At 38.3% G+C, this 19,283-nt stretch overlaps 1 long non-coding RNA gene across 1 annotated transcript; it reads right to left on the minus strand.

The window, feature by feature from the left end:
- Positions 1 to 786: 786 nt before the first annotated feature.
- Positions 787 to 6,305, minus strand: LOC126038237 (uncharacterized). Its single transcript, XR_007505963.1, has 3 exons — positions 6,206 to 6,305; positions 6,057 to 6,122; positions 787 to 865 (listed from the first exon to the last, which is right to left on the minus strand). It is a non-coding gene; the product is annotated as an uncharacterized LOC126038237 (long non-coding RNA).
- Positions 6,306 to 19,283: the final 12,978 nt, after the last annotated feature.

Here is a 19,283-nt window from a genome sequence, read left to right on the forward strand (position 1 = left end):
AGAACAGCAACCACAAAAAAAATAATACTCTACTATAAGACCAAAAATCCTAACTCAAGCTATAAGTGAAATTATAACAGCAATACCTCCAGAAAACTACATGCTTCCTATATGATGCTTTTAGGCACAAGGCACACACAGAGTAGTCAAAAACTGAAGAAAAATGAGAGCCAACCTATTCTGTCAATGTTGACCTACTTTGTTCAGGTCTAACAGCTCAAAAAGCTACAAATTTGATGAAACATGGATTGTAAAACTATAACACTCCTCAATTACTTTTTGTTGGCCAGACAGGCAAACCTGTCATTTGACAGCGCATCATGATCCAAGATAGTAAACTTTATCACTCAGGGGTCATGAGAAAATGGCCACAGGTACAGCTTGCTAACCTTCACTAGGTAATTTTTCACAGTTATCATCCAAAAAGCGTAAAAGCATAAAAGATATGTTATCTTTGAGCTCAGTTTATTGTAACATGGGTGAGATTCCCTATAAAAACACTTACTAAGTAACTGTTGTGTGTTCTTCAACACAGAAAGTCAAATCAGTAAAACATCTTCTTGACAGTGTGTCAGAAATAAGACGACACTTCTCCTTTCAGAGACTAACACATTATTTATCATTCTGCTCTGGCTTACCTTTTCTTGCCACCCACCATTCTAACTCCAAAAGCATTTCCCTGCTTAGTTTCTTACTTGTTGCAATATTTGCACTAATACTTGAAGCCAAAGCCAAGCCAAGAGTTCCAGAACTTCCAGATGCCGAGAACCCCTTGGAGTTTTGCTCTTACCTGTGAGATAAGTAGACGCTTGACCAGGAAATTTTGGCTTATTTCATCTTCTGTGTCATATCAGATGAGTAGTTTCTGTGGGGGAGTTTCAAGAACAGATCAGCTTAATTGCTCTCAATTCCCCTAATAAAGTTTTGTCCTAATAAAGTTTTGCACTACATTCATTGCAGGTACAAGCTCAAAGACTGATCTCAGAGCTCCTTAGCTTTCCCTGTCAAGGATTTGGGGTTTTCCTCCCCTTTAAATGAAACCAAGGTCTACAGGAGTATGGTTTCAGCTGAAGCATGTCCAGCAGCCCATGTGGAAATTCACAGCCAAATCAACATGCAAATCTTGATAGTTTTGACACCAAATTTGACCTCTATACAGAATCAAGTTCAAATTTGGTATCAAAACCTCTCATACCAATTCTTACTTAAACTAGAGTCCATTACACTGCTGAGAAAATTTATCCCTTGTATTGTCCAAAGAGGTATTAATACAAGCAAGAACCAGGCATCTGAAACTTCTTTTGGGACCTCAAAATTATCATGAGCTGAAAAAAGCCTAAAGCAGATCATTGCTGGCTTGAGTTAAAACAGAAAAATGTTAGCAAGAGTGCTGTGTACCCAGTTTCCTCTAAAACTGGACAGACACAGAATTCATTAATATTAGAGGAATCATAACTGTGTTCCTCACCTGGATTAGCCAGAGCATGGTGTTGACATAAACCAGAAACAATTGTCATCCTGACAACTTCACTACAAAGTCAGCTAAAGGACCAGTAATGTGAAACACTGAGTTCTCACAAATCCGTTTGGTTAAACAGGAGCTGGGCAAGCTTGACCCTCAGTTGAAGCATTTTACTGGATCAGGCTGGCACAATAGCATGTCCTTGGATTACTTATCTTACTTCTTGTCAATCTAAGTTTGTTCCCCTCAAGAGTTAGATCCCTGGGTTTATGCAACATCTGGTTGCCATTATATTCTCTCTAGTGCTGTGAACTAGCAGAGATTTTAGATACTTTTCAGTTTCCTCATCACCAGGTTGTTCAGGTGATTTTTATCTTCCCCAGCTCTTTGAGCAGTGTTTGGAACAATATAGATCTTTCACTGTGTAATTGAAGTCTTACCAAAATAACTTGGCTTGAATTTATCATTGATAGCAGAGCTCCAGGATGTAGAGCTTACTTCATGCTATCCCACAAAGGATTATTCCTGGCTGTTCGTATGGCACTTTACCCTCTTAGCTTATGGCCTGATCAATACCTCCCTACAGTCACAGCAAGTTCCTTCCCTCTTCCTTTACATCTTGGAATTAGGTCTGACCATAGGTCAGTGGCAAGCACAAGAATCTACATAAACACTGTGTGCAAGCCTCCTATTCTTCCCGTACCTGAAGCTGAAATAACTCATCTGCTCAGTTCTCTGGGCCACAGCATGTGTATGTGTAAGCTACATATTTCCAGGAACTTTAAAGCCAACAGTAAATTCAGCAATCAAAACCATCTCAGAGATGCCAAGCTACAGCTCAGTAAAGCAATTACAGAAGCAGCTGTACTGTTTCAAACTCACTATCATCTTCAGCACAGAATCATCAGTAAAAAGGGAACTGTTCAAAGAGCAGACAAAAGCTTCACTGGTTTCCAGCGAAACAGAAAACACTTAAAACTGGAGCACAAAGAGACAGGACACACCTTCTGGAAAAAACATATTAAGATCTGTGAAACTGCAGCATGATACAATGCCGTAAATAAAGAATTCTTGATTAACTTCAACAACAAGCTTGAGACTGCAGCAAGGTTCACCTCCAGGTCTATGTCTCTGAGTGGCAAAGTCATCTGGAGCTTGCCCAAGGACCAGGTTACATGCTTCATACCAAGTACACAAGTCATCCCACTGGAGCTTACTCATTTCTTGCATACATCCTTAAATGCACTACAGGATCAAGGCAAAAGCACTCAGCACCTTGCAGTATCAAATCCAAAACTAGTCACATGTGTCTTAACGTGTGATGGGCAAGTTACAATATTAAGGAAGACAACCAGGAACGAACAATTGCTGTGCAATAGCAAGGCTATTGTTTGAGGGTACTTTCATTTGTTCACGTACAAACATGATTTTGGGGAAGTCTGTAAGTAATCCATTACCTGATTTCTATTTCATGATGTGTGAAGAACATTTATAGGTTTTTTGTTTGTTTTAGTTTGTGTTTTGTTTGGTTTGTTGTTTTGGGGGTTTTTTTTACAGCTAAATATCTTACACTCCCTCGTCTGCACAAACATACCAGTAAACATATTCTAAATACAACCATATTTCTACTATAGCATTTTGTTCGCCAAATGGCCACTAATAATAGATTCCTAATAAAAAGTCATAGTAATAAATTATTATTTATCTTAGGAGACATTCTAGCTTGCAGTGGAGTAAAACCATACTCAAAGCACACACTTGGGCATAATCTGTCCCAAACCAAAATGGCAATCTTTATATTTAAATCCTGCTGTAGTCAACCCTAAGGAGCACCATTTGGTGTAAAGTAGTACAAAACAGCTGTGAAATGGAAGAATTCCCCCCTGCTGCCCCAGTCAGCAATCCTAAAAATGATCGCACTACATGTAAGGGAAGAATACATTTGCAGGCAGAATCCCAGCAAACATATACTCAGTAATTTAACTAAAGGAGCAGACTGACCATCTTGCCTCTGTTTTCTGTCCACCTTTTAAACTTCTTTTCTCCTTTTGCCATTGTTTTGCTTAGTGGGTTAATTGCAATTCTTTTATCCACTCCCATTTTATTTTGAGTTGACAATGAGTACAGATTATACTTAGTATATTTCTTCCTTATACTTACAGCTGCTTTTCTATGGTCCTTTGTTCTGTTCCTCCTTTTCATTTCGACTTAATCTTTCTCAAATACCCCAGCCCAAGTCTCTATAAGAGTATGTCTACACTAGCAATTTAAAGCATAACAAGCTTGCGTATTTGATGCAAATATTTAACTCCAAATTAACCTCCCACCCTGGCTAAGTAGAGATATGAGGAGCTCAGAAGCAAGTGCTTCAGGCCAATGCTTTTCTTCCATTACCATGAGAAATTTGTCAGTGTAAACACTGTCTATTTCTCTGCAGCTTAGTGATTACTTATAAATTTGTTGAGAAAGTAGTATCTGGTAGTGCCTTGCACCCACTTTCCTCAAGTATAAATGACAACAGGATGTGATTGGTAGTGCAGAAAGATCATTGAAATTTTTTTGTTTCTTTTAGAACTAAACTATTTTATGGCCATCTCTACAGATGCTCTAAAGTTATATACTTCAAAAGTAGTATGAACCCTTAACCTGTTTGTTGCACTGGTGTCTTGTGATTATACCTTCTAGCATGAAAAACGTCTTTATTCCAACCCTAACACTGTACTACACTTAGATGTTGGGGTATAAAAAACAGAATCTTGGCTGAAAAAACAACATCTTTTTAGAACATGGTAACTAAAATGTTCTATAATCTTAGGGCAGATAGAAGTCATATTTTTTATTTGCATTAGCTAGATAAACTGAATTCCAAAGAGAAAGAAATGAGTCTTTAGGCAAGAGAAAAACTATATAACTTCAGATGTGTTTTTTTTAATGCAGTTCATGTTTGCTTCCCCCTAGTCAATCCAGAATATTAATGGTAAAGCATATTCATTACCATGTATAGGAAGACTTTACCTAATCATAAGGACCATTACAAGTATTTTCTTCAATAGAGCAAATAAAAATATTACAAATACCTGTGAGAAGCAGAGTAAAATTTGGTTATAAACAGGAACTATCAGCACTGGTTTGAACCTGTGTGTTAACAGGTTTAATCCACAAGTGCTCAGGCAAACTCAGAAGTGAACATCTTTGTCGACATCTTTTAACATAGAAGCTTAAAGCCAACATCTTTCTCTATTTGCACAGTCAGTACTGGATTTGCTCTTGTTTCAATGAGAAAGAACTACCCAGGGGATCAGTATTTTCTCAATTTTCAGAGGTACATCTAGATTGGCTATACATAAGGGTTTGTCCTTTTGAGAGATTTTAATAAGAATGCACAGTTTGCCCAACTATTACTTGGCACCTCTACATAGGTCAGAAAGTGCAAAATCGGTTGAAATAAATCCTTATATCAGACTGGCAGGACTTTGTCACATACATATTTTCATGGATATATTGAGAATTGTTCTAGATGAGATTTAACTAACAACTAGGGGGGTATATATTTTTATACACAGAGAGAATGTGTATAACATTGCAGTGGGCATTTTCATCAATTAATAAAAGCTTTGGGTAAACCTTAGGTGAGATAGATAAAACCTCTGTCCACAAAATAAGAGATTAAATTAGTCCGCAAATCACTTTTGATATTTAATATTCCAACTGTTATATTTGCTTTGGCTGAAGACTTTGTCAACTTGAGCAATTTCTGCTCTACCTAAATGACAGGTCTAACTGTAACAGTTATGACTTATTTTTCATTTGTCTGAAAAAGCAAGAATGCCCCCTTTTGACAATTCCATATATTTCCCCTATGAGGCCAGGAGAGGGAGTAGTAGGTTGTATTTTTCCCTAGAAAAATCAACACTCTGGATGGCAAGTATTATATTCAGTTCCCCAGTAAGCAAAGATTGCATCCTCTGGTCATTATTCTTTTTAAAAGACCATGGAGACATCCCCACCCCAGAAAAACTGCACTTTGAGAGAAGACCATCTGCCACAAGAAAGCTTCAGACAAGAACTACACACTGTGTAAAAAATAATCTTACACCTGGATGGAAAGATATGCAATTGTCTACTCAGGTTAATCTGTGCAAGCTCTTTGCTTGCTTACCCTGCTGAAGGTACAACATAAATCCAGATCACCTGCTATCTGTAACTGCAGATGCTGGCCAAAACATGATATTAAGGTCAAATAAAATTAGACCCTGCTACTCTTCTGCCTCTAGTTCTATAAGTTCTAATGAAAAAAAAGCCAAAATACATATTTTTCTAGATTCCCACTCAAATTCTGAGACTTTTGTACTGCTGCAAAGACTGTTAGCATGCACTTTTGCTTCAGGTTAATCTGCAGTGAAAGCTGAAACATACCTTGAAATTTTTCAGGAATTCTGAAAAATTCATCACCTGTTGTCAAGAAATTTAATGTCCTGTGTTAGGAAGATAGTCTTTGTGAGCTCTCTAGACAGACACTGCTGAATGACATGGCCTTCCAGAACATGACTCAGAGGAGGAAGAAAAGAAAAACACCCAAAGGCTAAAAACTTACTTGTATATTTTCCAGATCTTCCAGAGGGCGATTATGTCAGCCTGAAAAACAAAAGGGAAACAAAGCCTACAAATGAAATCACAGATTGTATCAAGTAAGGTATTTCCAAGAGAGAGAAAAGTAACATGGTAGAAGGCACTAGTCCATACCAGTTTATGGTTATTCTTGCCCACATCTCAGACAGCAGAACTAGAAGCAGAACAGCTGCACAGGCTTGCACCACAGGATCTGTCTCTCCTGACCTCAGGGACTGCCTGAGTGACTGACAAGCTTAGAGAGATATGTTAGGTGAGTCACCTGCAGAGAGCAATGCCACTCTCAATCTCTCACACTCAAACTGACAATTAGCACTGTCTTAAGGGTGCAGGGGTTTGAATACTCCTGGATTCTGCTTCTCTAGCTCAACCAAGAGACAAGTCCAGCCACCCATGTGATCCTGGAAAATGGAGATGAGTATACTCTTCTTGATACTTATGAAGAAGCCACCCTACATAATAACTAAGTATTATCTGAAATTGTAGCTGCCTTCTCTGAGAAGCAAAGGTGCTTATGGTATTTAATCACACTGGTATTTAATTAACAACAGTTTTACAACTACAAAATCTTATTCAGCTGAAAATGCACATATGTTAAGCAAGCAGTATGGAATGACAATTGAAATTACAGTTTGGGGAAAAATCTCAAGTCAAACCTGGGACAAAACTTTTTACCTGACCAAATAAAGAAGTTTAAAAAAACGACACATGCACAAAGTTAACTTACAGCTGTCAAAGAAAGAACATCACAAAATCCTGCTGTATACTCCAGAAAAAGATAAGTCTTTCTCTCATGAAAGAAAGATTCTTTCTGCATGAGAGAGTGAGAAATAGTTTGACTGATTTCTGATTTCAGGTTTTAGACCATCAGATAAGTTTTCTCTAACAGCACTGAGTTACTGGGTTTAAAGTGCTTATTAGGGTCCCTATAGCTTGTTGCAATCCAGCTACCATATTTTCAAAGAGCTGCATGGGCCTTTAGCCACAAACCTCCTATTAAAGCTAAATTGTCTTAAATAAAAGAGTCATTGTGTGTCTAACTACCTATGCAGCTCCCTGAGAAATTTTAAGAGACTACATTCACAACATAGTCCCCCCTCTTCTATGATGTAGTGGAGGGAGGACTCATCCTTCAAGCAATATTGCTTGCAAACTAAGTTTTCATGCATTGCATTAGTGGCATTCACTACTGGCAGAGGCCTTACCCATTTAAAAATCAGTCTTCACAGTGCTATAGAGGTACTTGAGATGGCTGCAATTAAACTATGCAAGTTTGATTACATACGCAGATTTTCACTAGCTGAGAATCTAGCTCATCACTTTTCAGTGACAAGATCTACAAAATTAGCAACAGGAAGAATAGGAAACTAAGTGTTTTGTTAAGCATGGCACTGAATATACTATTTGTGAACCATCGCACTGAACACCTTGTTGTGCTTTATGACTCATTATTTACTTTAGTGTGATTTGACTTAGCTCACATTGGCATTTTTAAACTGTGTTTTGCAGTCTAAATTCCTTCACAAACATTCCGAAGCACATTACATGTTACCTACAGGCGGGAGTGTTCCAAGATAACCAAAGATCCCCTTATGTCAAAAACAAAAAGCACCTTTAAGGAAATCTTTCCCATCAGTCCATTTTTTGCTTTTCCTTCCCATTTGACAACACCCAAAGGAGAAGCAACAAGTTTTCTAGCAGAATATGAAGAATTAGTTCAGGTTCAGTACATACCACTTCAGTCTGAACTTGGCTCCATATCAAATCCTGTTCAAATTTAAGTAGGGTGCTCACTTTCTTAGTGACTTTCACCCAATGCTTGTCTTTTACAGTAAAGCTATAGTTTTAAAGTAGCCTTTCATCTTCCCTGTATTATCCAGATTTTTGATTGCCTACATAGCAGTCTATATTATTTCCATTCCTGTTTAGTGTTACCTGAAGTTTTGTTCTCTTCTTTTGTAAGTGCAAAAGCACACTTGGTTTTGTTTCCACTTTCCTAAAAGAGGGCTGTGAGCAGAGGTGAAAGATTCAGAAAATTAATTTACATTGCTTCAGCCTTTTACTCCCACCTCCAAGGACATTCACTGCTACACTCCTCTGACCACTGTTTTCATTATTAAGCAGCTTAGTGAGGCTATTACTCCGATTTAGAGAATGTTTTACTGGAAGCAAGTTCCAAAGAGCCTCTTTCCTACTACATTCAGTGTGTTTAGCATTCACTATCAGCTCTGGGATTTACCAAGAACTCGGAAAAGTCTGTTCTCATTCTCCATCAAAGATTAGAAAATTCAGGTGTTTCTATAGTTACAATGAACTGGTTTCTGAAAATCCCTTTATCAAGGATGAACTCTGCTTCACTGAAATTAGATTCCCCTTATCATTATTTTAAAAATTCTCAAGATCTTCTAGTAGCATTAAATGGATTTCACTCGTGAATATGCAACCAGAATTTTCTATGCTCTGTCCTCTCCCAGGAAACTGAAGGCTTTATCTGTTGGAGCCAAGAAATATTCACTAGAATGAAAGTCTACTGTATACTTTTTGGAAAGCTGCAGGGCTGGAGGTAAAGGCTGAACAGCACTGAGGTTTCTTTTCTAATCTTTTTCAAGTTCTGCACTTCACATTGGCAGGCACTCCGTAATGCTGTTAATTACAGTATGAAACTGACAATATGAAAACCTATTTATTCTCAAAGTAGTTGAAGGTAATGAATACTTTTATCTTGCTATGCACTTCATTGATAGGGGTTCATGAACAGAGAAATGGAACAAATTCACATGTAGTTTAAAGAAATCAATCCGTAAAGTTACAGTCCCAGGAAAGTCTACACATTAGTCTCTTGCTTAGTGAAAAATACAGAAGCCTTCTACATGAGTAAAAATAAACACCAAGCTGCTGAGCTGCAGGGTAACAGTTCCAGATCTGTGTCTATGTTATCACTTTACATCCAGCCTTTAGGAGAGACCTGCACTCAGAATTTATATTCTACCTCACACTATTACACGATAACAAGATTTGCACAGCATAGTTATGAATCAAGTATTTGGCAAGTAGGTTCTTCCCACAGCCATGACTAACTAAGGGTGGAGAACACACACGACAAACATCTAAATGCCCAATCATATTATTTATGCCTCAAAAAATTAGTTTTACTTCCTGTTTTTTGTCTCAAGAAATTGTGGGCATTGAAAGAAATCCTAAAGCAAAACCAGACAATTCATAGATACTGTCGCACTGGTGTGGATACCACACTGCGGACAATTCTCAGAGTAGTAAGATCACTGTAGTTTTGTTGCTAGAAGCTCTCAGCCCTAAGTTCTTCTCTTACAGTGCTCCTCAGGCAGGTGACCTGGAAGCTACATGGCATAGCCAGGAGGACCACATGCAAAAGAAGTCAGGTTAGAGAACAGAGAGTCACAGCAGAGGCTGCTTCATATGGTATGGCACATGTAGAAATATCTTATGCCCACTAAAAACACCTGCATAAGCCTTTGGAGCCTAAAGTTCGTACAAGAATCATTCATTTCAGCAGCATCACACTGAAGTGACACAGATACAGCATGCCAATCACCAAAACCTAACTTGAGTGTTAAGAAGATGATTCATGAACAAAAAGTTCAGCGTAACAGTACCCATTGCTTTCTAGGATCATCGCAACAAACTGTATTTACCCAGACTGCGGAGTGTATTTGGTGTTATTATTCACATGCATTACACAACAATCCCCAGAAACATTAAGAAGCTGCTAGTCATCCACCAAGGGAAGGAACCAGTAGTTTAACAAAAAGGATGCTTACACATACGTGGACTACCTGGCAAATTTACAGGCACATGAAGACCATATTTATTCCCTCCACTTCCCCCCAACAGTTGTAAATGAACATTGTCCCCCCCTCAATTTTCAGCTATGTTAAAATGACATGCTATTTTCATGGCCATGTTGATGTGACCAGAATTATTTTATTTATCAGTATGTGTATGATTTTAGCTGTGTAACTCCTTAATCTCTGTAAGTGCTGGTTGTTCGCAGTGATGATACAGCAAATCATGTAAAGCTAAGCATTAAAGTATGATTTTTTTTCCACACTAGGGTGAAATATTCCTGAAGTTCGGCAGATGAGAGTATAGTCAAAAGCAACCTTGCACAAATAAGAATTGTTTCCTAAGAATCTGAAATAATTAAACATTCCTGCACAAAATAGCAAAGAACACCTAGGGACTTCTCTTTGAAGAATGAGATGAGCCATCCCAAAAAGGGGTCACCATACCTAGTTATCATCAGTTTCAGTAAGAGCTCCTCAGGGAAAACAGAGTGCTTCAAAGATGGAAAACTTATCTGGCAACAAGTTCCTACTGAATCAATTTTCAATAATATCAGAAAACAATAACACAGTACATCCGAAATCTTCACAGCAATCTTCCCTATGAACACCTCCCTCTTGCTTGCTGTTTGCAGCAACGTAATAAGAGGAAAATTTTCAGACTAAAATGAAATTTGTTAATAGAAAAAAAACCCCAAATATACATTACTTAAGAGGAACCAAGTGGCTAGAAGTACAATAAAGACATAAATGTGACGGCTAGATATACAGAACTTGCAAGCTCGCATAGGCTGTGGGCTTATTTGCACAATTGCCATTTTCTTCTTTTCTTACAGCATAAAGAAAACTTAAAACACGAATAAGTTATATTTATACCATCTGGAAACCCTTTGCACTTAGCAGACTTGATATACCCAAGAATGAACCCTGTATTCAGGAGCTCAAAATGGTTCAGAGTTTCCCCACACACACTAGAACACCAGTCCCAGGCACTATATTCCTGAAGGCAGCCCTGGAACTGCCTTATTTACAAGCAATTGTCACAAACATTAAACTCATCTTTTCCACTGTTCATTTTTGTCAGCCGCTTGCTCTTACTTTCTATTCTCTCACTCAATTTTTACCTATAGCTGAGAGAATATATAACAGATGTGTTAGAAAAATTTTAACATAATTGGAAGCACTTTCATATTCATATGTGGTGTTGATTCTGTCCCATACTTTTGTTTGCCAGTCATCAAGGCAAAAGTGATAGGATATACATATCCACATGTACAAACACAGATATGCAAGAAGTCCTAAAGGATACTCACCTAGACTACATATTTGTAATAACTTTGTTCTGTCATGCTCCTCTTATCTTTTTCAAATTTTTCAGCCCATTATATGTCATTCTCTTTCACTTCATCTTCTTTTTCAGTTAGAATTCAAAAAAAGACTTGTTTGAGAAAATCAGCATTACTTCCATGCTTACCTTGCACACCATTAGACAACTGTTCAGACAGAAACATTGTATTGGGTTTGCATGGCAAGGTTTTGGTAGCCGGGGCAGGATACAGGGGTGGCTTTTGTCAGAGACTGCTAGAAGCTTCCCCTATGTCTGATAGGGCCAATGCCAGCTGGCTCCAAGATGGACCTACTGCTGGCCAAGGCCAAGCCCATCAGTGACGATGGTAGCACCTCTGGGATAACATATTTATGAAGGGGGTAAAAAAAGCTACACAACTACAGCCAGAGAGAGGAGTGAGAATATGCGAGAGAATATGAAGAAGGAAGGGAAGGAGGTGCTCCAGACACTGGAGCAGAGATTCCCCTGCAGCCTGCAGTGAAGACCATGGTGAGGCAGGCTGTTGTCCTGCAGCCCATGGAGGACCCCATACTGGAGCAGGTGGATGTCCAAAGGAGGCTGTGATCCTGTGGGAAGCCCATGCTGGAGCAGACTCCTGGCCAGACCTGTGGCCCTGTGGGAGACATGAGCCCACACTGGAGCAGCTTTGCTGGCAGGACTTGTGACCCTGCAGGGGACACACGCCAAGCAGGGGAAGAGCGGAGGAGTCCTCCCTCTGAGGAGCAAGGAGCAGCAGAAACAATGTGTGATGAACTGACCACAACACCCATTCCCCTGCATCTCTGAGGGGGAGGAGGTAGAGGAAATCGGGAGTAAAATTAAGCCCAACAAGAAGGGAGGGGTGGGAGGAAGGTGTTTTTAAGATTAGGATAATGATAAATAAAACCCATTCTGATTTCACTGGTAATAAATTATTCCCCCCCCAAGTCAAGTCTGTTTTGCCAGTGATGGTAATTGGTGAATAATCTTTCCTTGTCCCTATCTTGACCCACAAGCTTCCCCCCCCCTTTGTCCAGCTGAGGAAGGGGTGTGATAGAGCAGCTTTCATGGGACCCTGGCATCTAGACAGGGTCAACTCACCACAACCGTTTATTTTATCAACTACAATGAAGAAGCCCTGTGAACAATGCACCAGGCTGGGTACAGGTGACAAAACCACAAAACCTTCTAAAAGAAGATGAGCTGTAGCTATGTCTGTACTCCTCTTGTCCAGCTCCTCTCCAACTACTCTAAATTATATTTATTTCAGGAGAACATGGTAGTAGGCCTTAGGTTTTTTTCCTCTAATTTGGAAGCATAAATACAGTAGAAAAGCCAAAACAGTCTTTATGTCACGCTATGTTTTTCAAAGCTCTCATTCTGTAACATGGTTCATGTAACCCCTGTGAGTTGCCCCTTCATAATTACCCAGGAAAAATACCACAAGTATACACATATCAAATGGGAAGCCCCGAATGGAAGCAACCATACTGAGAACACCAGGAGATTTGTCTTTACCTTTTGTTTTCTCCCTCCCCATTTCAGTATAAGGAATATGGGAACACACACACTATGGGAAAATAGATACTGTGAACAAACAGCAGCAGAATAAAAAGCATTTTCCTTGGTAAACACCATGAGACAGTGGGTGTCCACAAGAGCACAACTCCACCCAAAGATTATACACATTTGGATGCACTGCCAATCCACATTGGTGCCAAGGGAGCAATTATTGAAAGGATCAATATGATTTACTTATGCTTTACACTAGAGCAGATTTATTTATTATTTGCTTATATTGGTTTTTTCCCTTCAAACAATGGTCCATATTAAGGCCTGGTTAAAGAGAACACACACCTACACAACCTCCCTAGAGCTTTGCCAGTTTTCTCCAGCTGAAGAGGTGAACCTCTGCCTCCTGGAGCACAGGAAAACAGCTAGATGAAGCTAGCCAGCTGAGAGTTCCCTGCTATGGACTCAAGTTTACAATCAAATTGACTGTTTTTTTAAAACAGGACAGATGTTAAGTTTCTGCATCAAGTCAAGCATAATGCTATCACGTAAAAAGGTGAGAAAAAGAAACTTCAGCAAGGTCTTACTACAAGGTTAATGGATATGAAAATTTCTCCCAATTCTCACACAGAATTGAGGTGTTTCGGTAATTATCGGTATCCATTCCTCTCTTTAAAGTTTCCCTGCAAGCAGCAATCAGAATTATATACGATCTCTGCATGAAACTAATGAATTCATGACAAAGAAGACTCCTCAACATGATAAGAGATAGTGCATCAGGGGTATTAGCATCAGGCTTTAATGCCCAGAAACAGTCTCACAGCCACGTTCAAACTATACTGGAACTAGAACAAATACCAGTGCTACACAACATCAGCTGCCCATGGACTTGGGTCCCCACCCAAAACAAAAGTAAAGAACAATGCAGAGATTAAACAGGTTTGTTTGCTTCCTCTATCAAAAGAAAAAATAAGTGTTTCTGCTCTCTATGTAAAGCTATTCATAAACAAAAATACAGCACACTCATCTGTAGGAACTTCCATTCAGGTCAGAGAAAACATTTTTTTAATAAACATTAAGAAGTTACACCTCTTCAGCACTTCTATAAAATAAATATTACCTGTAAAATGAAGATAGTATGGTAAAGAAAAAAAAAAAAAAAAAAGAAAAACCACAAGAGCGATATCCCATTAAATTTGGCCAACACCTGCCTGGCAACTGTTTCTGACCCAAGAGACTTTCTGAACCAACACCTACTACATAAGATTTTTTTTCCCTTCTTCAGGTGTTTGCTAGCAGACATCACTGGTCTCGTAATTTAAGATTATTTCTCTAGAACAAGCACACTTCCCACTCAGCTTTCCTCCCTGAAAGGAAACACTTCAAAGGTAAATAGCGATAGCAAAGAATTTTATGTGCATAATACCTTTGGAGGGTACCAGAGTTCAAATCAAATCTTTACAGAACCAAAACATCTAGGTTGTCTATAGGAGATGGAAACACTTCAGAAGGACACTCAAACTCTCCACCTTAGTTTTCCCTTTACAGTGAAACCCCAAGAAACTGAAAAAAAACTATGATTGCACATGACAGCTGCTTATCCAAATGCTAGCATATGTAGACCTTGTTAAGCAGACCCTTTGCTTGTGCTTAGCTGTCAAGCATCAAAGGTCCTGTCTGCACTTCCACATATATGAATATCCCCATCATACAGTTGCTATGTCCGATGCATGCTAGTGAAATCAAAAGGGGCTCTTCTTCTAAGGTCAGAGAAGATTTTTGTATGGGCAAAAACAAGTGAAGAAGAAAGGCAAATGGTGTATTTGGACACAGTTGCAACAGATACACAGCACAGGAAACAGTCGGAAGAGCAAAAAAAATCCTCAATACCCTCTGCCATCATCTTGCTAGTTCCTAGACATTTAAGGCCGCACCCCACTATCACATGGCAGAAGAGCAGAGTCCTGTAGATGATTGGCTCAGAGTAGAAAACAGCTAGAAATAATACTGCCAAGTGATTAGAGGAGAACTGGTTGTAAATTTAAACACCATTTTGATTCATTAATCTCCAACAGCTAAAGACAAACCTAAAGCAAAATTAACATGATTGTAAACTAAGCACTCGTATCCTGTGGCTATTTTTTGGCCCGCTGAGAAAGAATGAGCTGATCAAAGACAGACACTTCATTGCAAGCAGCAAGATTAGTGCTGCTTCAGTGAGCTCACAGTTAGTTCCCATTAACTAATCTGTTCTAGAAGCTGGTAACACCATGATTAATCTTAGCTTCAATTTGAAGTGAAACAAGGGAGTGACCCATCCATCTCCTGATGACATTGCACCTGCCCTACAAGCCAGTGCAAGTTTATGTATAGTCTTTTGTTGTTGAGCAGGTGAAGAGCTGTAACTAATTTCACATTAAGAGGCACAAGCATTCAAGACTTCCCTGGGAAAGCAGGGTACAGTTTTGCTGGTTCAACATACAGTGGCAAATTGAAATCCTACCAAGTGATTGTAGTTAAACTAGAAATCCACTATAAGTCAGTGTGAGGAGCTAACAGCCATTAGCAGCAAGCCAGCCTAGAAAGACATACAGCGGTGTATTAACACAGTCCCAAAGTCATGCCCTCCAAGGCAAGCCTAGCATCTCAGTGGCAACAGTTAGGACTGACTTAAAATACAAATGGTTTACACATTTACATTTCTGAGTAGCTTGTTAGGGTACCAGTACCAACATTTCATAGAATTATGTCCCTTAAGTAAATTGATGAAATTAAAAAATATAGGAAAAAAACAAAACCACAACAAACAACTAAAAAACCTTCAGCCACCACTTGTTTAAATCTATCCAAAATGTGTCTTCAGCAACCCCATCTTCTACTGTTCACTGTTATCTCTTACCATATATCTTGCCACATAATGTGATAGATTAGTAAATCTTGAGAACATTTATTACAAAATGCAGCTTTCCAGAATTGAATTTCATGTTATTTTTACCTGATATTCATCAGAGCCTAAATGTATATATACAAATTATTGTGACAAAAATCTTTCTCTAGTGAAATATGGTACATTACACAGATAAGAACCTCCACATTTGTAAGAAAAATCCAAAGTCTGAATAAAATCTTTTTCTGATAAATTTTTCTCTGTTCTGCAGATAGTATTTTAATATCACACAAATATTTTCTCTGTAGCAGTTTCACCTTTCAGTCAGATTTTCTATGTTGAAGCAGAAAGGTTCAGGTGCAGTAGTTGGTACATATCTTTTCATGCATATACCTAAAGTTTCTCCAAAACTGCCTTCAAAAAAATCTGTTTGAAGTTTCACTCTTCTTTAATCATTAAAATGTTAGAACACTAAAATGTAATAAAAGAGTCATGAAACACTTTTCCAAATAAAATACAATAAAAATCTTTCTGGACAAAGATGTCTTTTTTTATGGATTGCAACACATAATTCATCTGAGAAAGCTACAAAACTAAGAAAACAACAGTAAAATATCACACCTTTTCCATTCACATAGGCACATTGCTTATCGTTACCATTGTCATATGACTCCAGCTACACATTCCCTCATAAATATCAGCCCCTCAGAAATATCCCACTTAGTAAAAGAACTATTTCCAAACAAACATAGACAAGCAACAGTGCCAGAAGGTCAGCAGATATATGGTGCATGTGTTAAAGCACAGATCTGAGCATATAATCTTCCACATACCCCTAAGATGCAGAGATTTCAGCTTGTGACACATGCATCATGAAAATATTTGACTGTGGTAATATTAATGTGCATCCCTCTATGGATAAGAGTTGATCCTATAAAGCTAATAGTTGTATTCTCCCCCATAAGAACACACATCCCCCCCGCCCAAGCTATCTTGCTAATATAGGAATGCTAAGCACTTCACAAGAATTCACATTCTTCTACGCATTTACAGGTGTGCTTGTGTACAAGTACAAATACAACAGGCAGATAGGCACACCTAGCTGTATACATTTCACAGTGCACAGAATTGCAGAAGGAGAATGAAAGCAGAGGAATTGTAGAGAGACATTATAACTTTTCTGAAATCAACTGACACACTGGAAAAGGATGCAAGTCTTTGGGTACATTGCAAACCAATCTAAATCCAGACTGCTACCATCCCACCTCTCCTCTTCCACACCTATGTTTGTGGGTCTGCTTCTCCCTTGCATCAACAGTAGTGTTCAGGAGCCTACACATACTCTGACAGTCAGGAAGCAGATCTAGCTCAACACCAATTCAGCACAGACTCTTTGGGGGAGAGAAGAAAAATCACATCAGCCTGGGTTAGACCAGTTTAAATTGCCATGAAACTACTCTGTGAGAGGATAGTTTAAGTAAGTGAGAAGGATCTTACCTGTATCATGTACAGGATTTAGCTTGGGGATATTGAAAGAAACCACCTCATCTTCCTCTCTTCTCACAATATGTTCTTTCTCCTTCCCTGAGGTCAATATTTCTGACCATGTAGCTACAGGATCAGACACTTGAACTGACTTATCTAGCCAAAAATTGACACAACAAATACTTAAATGTAAAAATTAGCCTAAATGACTTACAAGAATTGTGCACTGAGCAAAAAGTGAGTTAGCCCACTTTGAATAGACAAGAGCAGCTTGTAAGGGGGAAACAAGGGCAAGATTGCCACCTTCTACTGAAAAGGGACAGGCATTTACAAGCAAATATACCCTATGGAATACAAGGGCAGCAGCTGAACAGACCAGGGTGGAAAAGGGGTAAGAAACAACAGCAAGATCTACAGTGAGGACACAGACAGCTTCCTTTAGCCAGGAATCAGCATTAGGCAGTTGAATTTTAGAAGTCTATCAAACACATGGTCTCCCAGAAGTGGTTTCTAAAACACATCAATACTACCATTAACTTTACAGATAAAATTAAAACATAAGATATACAGCCTATAACATACAAAAACACACAGCCTATTTATTTATATTTTAAAGCACACCTCTGTAAAATCAGTAATACCCTCTAACAGAATAAAGTACTCAGATATCACTTTGTTTATGCTACAGAGAACATTTACTCCTTTAGAACATACCAACAATTTAAAAAACAAAACAAACAACCCCAAAACACCCTCCACCCCCCCAGTATCACTTTAAGAAAATAGATTTCACTTTTTCTAACATGCTATCTGGATAACACATAAACACACCAAAAAAAGAGCCCCAACTAACAATATTTAATTGGTTATCAGACATTTCTATAACCCAGGCACTACACAAGTGTTTTAAAGTTAATATAATGCACGCAGCAGAGGAAAGCACTACCTCAAAACAAACTCTCCCCAAATTCTACCCGTTCTAATACGTAGTATCTTTTAGCCACTGCTACAAATAATATTGTGGAAACTCTATAGGTAGAATGGAACAGTTACATATTAGAAAGAATTTTACATAAATAGCTAACAAACAACAAGAGAACCTTGTTTTCTATTAAAAAAAAAAAGTATTACTTACAGAATAGGCAACCTAGTGAATCTCCTCAGTTCTATCCTTGAAGTAACTTCAAAAGAAAATACTAGAAACTAAAATTCATGAACTCAAACAAAATAACAGTAATGCTATTGAACAATTACTCTCATAGCACTTCATAAGCGTCACTTTTCCAGAAAAAGTAAATTAATTCTTTATTTGAGCTCTAAACACTGTAAGAACTCATAATCTGACCATCTCACTTAAACCATCACTAACATCTTGTGTTTCTCAGGCCCCCACTGCCTTTTCACTTTAATAGTTTACGTGCTTGAAGCCATCAAGTTAAGTCTTAATTTCCATCTAACATTAGAATTGCACCTGAGGAAAAACTACTGTGCTTCAAGACCTTGTAATTTTTTCCTAAATGTTGCAGGTGATTTGAAAAAAGGTATCACCTCTCCAGTAAAAACCTTCCATCACATCTGACTGTGATACTAAAGCACGCAGCAGAAACAGTTTAAAAAAAACCCATTGGCTAATTAGCCATCTAAAGTCGGAAAAAATAAAGGCAGGTGTTTTCCTCACGTGAAATAAGTGGTATCAACCTGAGAGAAAAGAACAGGAAGCAGCGTACAAACAACAGCTTTCCTGATTCTCTGACCACAGTAGTGTTGTGAGGATGATAAAATGTTAAAGAAAACCATGATAAGCTTCAAGAATACAAAGGGTTTTAAAAAAAAAAACTCTCAAGAAACTTGCTGGAAAACTTTTTTTTTACTTTACCAGTGCAACTTCTTGCAGAAGCATCTGATTTTCAAAGACTTTGAAACGTTAGCATAAGCACTGCCATAAAAATATTCAATAAAGTCATTTTTAACTCTCCATAGCATGACGTTACTTAAATAGGGTAGATAAGGCTGTCCTGCTAAAAGTACCTTTGTGTCAGAACAGCAAACGTTTGTTTTGTTAGTCTGTTGAAACGTCAGGATAAATGTTGAGTTTGTGTTTCTTCAAAGTACCTTGTTGAAGTAAAATACGTTTTATCTTGCAGCAGAGAGAACCCAGAA

Source organism: Accipiter gentilis, chromosome 5 (assembly GCF_929443795.1).
Source record: "Accipiter gentilis chromosome 5, bAccGen1.1, whole genome shotgun sequence".
Classification (NCBI taxonomy): Eukaryota; Metazoa; Chordata; class Aves; order Accipitriformes; family Accipitridae; genus Astur; species Astur gentilis.